Below are 4,489 nucleotides of genomic sequence, written 5' to 3'. Positions count from 1 at the left end.
CACATCAATAAAAGGATACTTGATTAAGAAATCTGAGTCCTTGAAGAAAAAGGGTGGGAGGGCGGGAAAACAAAGGCAACTTGGGGATGGAATGAAACAAACAATATTGGGAAAACCGAGGGGTGATCTTGTGACTGTTGAAATGATCGCATCCACTTGAAGAGAAGCACGCCGGTTGGAAAAGAATTAACATGACAACCTCAATGATCAAAAGGATTAGTATTCACATAGCAATATGAGAACACCGTTTAGGAAAGGTATGGATTCAACATTTGACTTCGAAGCAACTCGAATACCACAAATAAAACAAAACAAAGGATTTGACTTGCAGAATAAGCCGGAACAAACATATGATAGAGATTTACCCAATCCCATATCATGCATCTGTCGGAAAGATATTCTAGGAGCTACTTGAATTCCCACCTATAAACTCCCGAAACTTTCTGGTTATGCAATCTAGTGTTGGAGATATAGGGGAAGCAATATATCTCACCCAAACTAACAATCCCTACATCCAGCTGTATCCATCCGTCAACCCATAACCAAGAAAACTCCGGAAATCGTGTACTTCAACCTTCGAAAAGCATCCGTTATACGAGCTATGGCAATACTCCCGAACTCCCCAGTACTGGGTGGCGTCGAGGTTATCTCACCAACAATTGCATAAAAAAGATTTTCGATGTCGGCAAAACTCAGGTATTCTAGAACTGCAATGATAAAATTATGACGACAACACCTCGGAGCTCAACTCCCCGGGTCAATGCCACATAATAGACAGGAGGCACCAAGAACAATGTTCTCTTCACAAAACCATCGGAACGATTCCAAGATACCCGCGTGATCCTAAAAAAAATTAGTGAAATTTGAGGAGAGGAAAGACAAAACATCTACGTCAAGAGACCTCACCAGAGCGATGAAGGGGCTGAGGAGTAAAAAGAATCCTACTCTCCGATATATATATATAATCCTAAGACTCAAAATAGTTTTTTTTCTAGACTCAACAACGGCCAACAATCAAGGGGGCTCCTATGGTCGGTCGAGGCTCTGATACCAACTTGTCACGCCCAAGATGTGACCCTATCCTAAAGGAACTCGAAGGTCCCACCAAGGATAGAAGTGCATCTTGAAGACGCTTTTGCAAGGTGGATATCATTACATCAACATTACATAATAGATGGGGATACATACAAAAGGCATACAATGCCACACGAATACAACATCCTCTTACATAAGAGCACCATCCAACTACGGATGAAACACAAACAGAAACTCAAACGACATCCACCCTGCTAGCCCAGGCTGCCGACCTGGAACCTATCCCCTGATCGAAGAAGAAGCAGAAGAAGAACTCCAAAACAAGCAAACATCGCTCTCGCGTCATGATCATCGCAGAACCTATACCTGCAACTGTTGTTGTAGTAATCTGTGAGCCACAAGGACTCAGCAATCCCATTACCATGGGTATCAAGACTAGCAAAGCTTAAAGGGTAAGGAAGGGGGTTAAGTGGTGAGGTTGCAGCAGCGACTAAGCATATATGGTGGCTAACATATGCAAATAAGAGCGAGAAGAGAAGCAAAGGAACGGTCGTCAACTAGTAATGATCAAGAGGTGATCCTGAACTCTTACTTATGTCAAACATAACCCAAAACCGTGTTCACTTCCCGGACTCTGCCGAAAAGAGACCATCATGGCTACACACGCGGTTGATGCGTTTTAATTCGGATATGGTGGCAAGTTATCTACAACCGGACATTAACAAATTCCCATCTGCCTATAACCGCAGGCACGGATTTTGAAAGATTATACCCTGCAGGGGTGTCCCAACTTAGCCCATGATAAGCTCTCGCGATCAATGAAGGATATACCTTCTCCCAGGAAGACCCGATTAGACTCGGAATCCCAGTTTACAAGACATTTCGACAATGGTAAAACAAGACCAGCAAAGCCGCCCGATGCACCGACAAATCCCGATAGGAGCTGCACATATCTCGTTCTCAGGGCAACACCGGATGAGACTAGCTACGAGTAAAACCAACCCTCAAGTTGCCCCGAGGTGGCCCCGCAGGTAGCTCAGTTCGGACCAACACTTAGACAAGCACTGGCCCGGGGGGGGCTAAAATAAAGATGACCCTCGGGTTGGCCGACCCAAGAGAATGGTATAGTTGGTGGTGAGGCAAATGGTAAAACCAAGGTTGGGCCTTGCTGGAGGAGTTTTATTCAAAGCGAACTATCAAGGGGGTCCCATAAATCACCCAACCGCGTAAGGAACGCGAAATTCGGGAACATAACACCGGTATGACGGAAACTAGGGTGGCAAGAGTGGAACAAAACACCAGGCATAAGGCCGAGTCTTCCACCCTTTACCAAGTATATAGATGCATTAATATATAAGAGGTATTGTGATATCCCAACATAAACCTGTCCATCATGGAGCAATCTTCAACTTCACCTACAACTAACAACGCTATAAGAGGGGCTGAGCAAAAGCGGTAACATAGCCAAGCAACGGTTTGCACAGGAAAGGTGTCAAAGGTTAGAGGTTCATGGCAATTATGGGAGGCTTGATAAACAGGTGATAGGTAGCGCAGCATAGCGATAGAACGAAAGCAACTAGCATAGCAATGATAGTAGTGAGATCCAGGGTAGCGGTCATCTTGCCTGAAATCCCGCAAGGAAGAAGAACGAGTCCATGAAGAAGATGAAGCCACGAAGACGAACCAAGCATAGACGAACGAATCCTCACAATCGCAACATTACCGGAACTAAGAAGCAACACCGGAAAGAAACAAACAACATGGTAAATGCACAAGCATAAACATGGCATGACGCACAAACAAGTATGATGCATGTCCGGTTTAATAAGGCATGACATGGCAAACTACAACACACAATACTACAAATTAAGTGGACCTCAATATGCAACGAATTGCATATTGACGAAACACCGCATTCAACTATTTAGTTCGCTCCCGTTTAGGTACCCAACAATATTAAATGTTGATTAACATGGCAAGAGGTGAAGCATAATAAAACTAACTATTTAGTCAAGTTTAAATGAGGCCGGAACAACAAACAATAATTCTGGAAAATCCCCATGTGCATATTTTAGTTTTGGTACTGTTCTGCCCTAAACACAATTGTAATGATGTCAACATCAAAATGAAGTGCACCATGTTAAACTAGGCATTTTTCCACCCCATTTACATATAAAGAACATTTAAAACCGCGCTACGGTTATTTAGTTATGAAATAAATCATTTTAACATGCTATTTGAGCAAAATTAAACAAACAACATTTTATACATTTTAAACATGGATGAAAGTGGTATATTATTAATCTACACAAAATTCTAAGAATTTTACATGTTTGAAACATTTTAATACGATGCACGGTTTGTGAGTAATTAAATGCATGAACTAGGGGGGGTTTTCTGCCAAACAGTAAATCCTGGGGATAAAAGCTAAATTCGCAACAGGAAAAAAAGGCATGGGCTGAATCTGAGGCGGACTGGGCTGCTCACATTGGGCCTAAAGGCCGAGGCAGAGGAGGCCAGCTGGGGCGCTGGGCATCGCTCAACGGAGGAGGGGCCGCTGGGCCGAAGCAGAGGTGGCCCAGGCGCGGGCGCTGGGGCATCATGCTCGAGCTCTCGCGCTCGATCTGGTCAACAAGATGGGGCGCTCGGCTTCGATGCAGAGGAAGCAGGCGAGCACAGGAGGCCGGGGATGGATGGGCGAAGGGGCGGCGAGGTCCTGGGCGACGGCAAGAGGCCGGCGGCGACGACTGCTGCCGAAGGGGATCGAGGCGGCGTGGATCCTGGGCGCGACGCTGGAGAGGAGGCAGGCTGCAGATGCGGCAAGAGGCAAGGGCTCATGCTCGTCCTCGTCTTCGTGAAGCAGAACGACGACGGTGGACTTGGCGCGAGCTCCTGGCGAAACAAATGAGGCGAGGAGGAGCGAATCCAGTCGGGGAAGCTCGATTTCGTCCGAATCCGAGGCCGGACGTGAACTTGACGGCAGCTGGGTAAAACGGCGATGAGGCATGCGCTGACGCGGTCGACGGGGCGCAGAGGAGGTCGTTGGCGGCGGGGCTCCTCCTGTTAACGAACCAAGACAGAGGGAACGATGTGAGAGCGAGAGAGAGAGGAAAACACGGGGAAGGAGGAAGAGAATGGCGACGGAGCTCCGGCCTGGTCGCAGCGGTGGTCGACGGGCGTGCTGGGTTGCTTGGGGCCTCGGGCGCGGCTGCGCTCGGGAAAAGCTGGGGTTGGCCCGATGGGGAATTCAAGGGAGAGGAGGTGGGTGGATCGGGGAGGATCCCGATGAGAGAGTGGCGGCGGCCAAAAGGGAATGATGGGACAAGCCCCTAGGATCTAGGGTTAGACTTATATAAATAACAGGTGGGATTAGGTTAGGGGCAGGTTTCGGACACGCGCAAGAGGGGGTCGGTGGTTGTGCAGAGAGGGGTTAGGTGGTCAAACAAGAGGGAAC

Source organism: Triticum dicoccoides, chromosome 4B (genome assembly GCF_002162155.2).
Source record: "Triticum dicoccoides isolate Atlit2015 ecotype Zavitan chromosome 4B, WEW_v2.0, whole genome shotgun sequence".
NCBI classification, from domain to species: Eukaryota; Viridiplantae; Streptophyta; class Magnoliopsida; order Poales; family Poaceae; genus Triticum; species Triticum dicoccoides.
Note: the sequence above shows the minus strand (reverse complement) of the source record.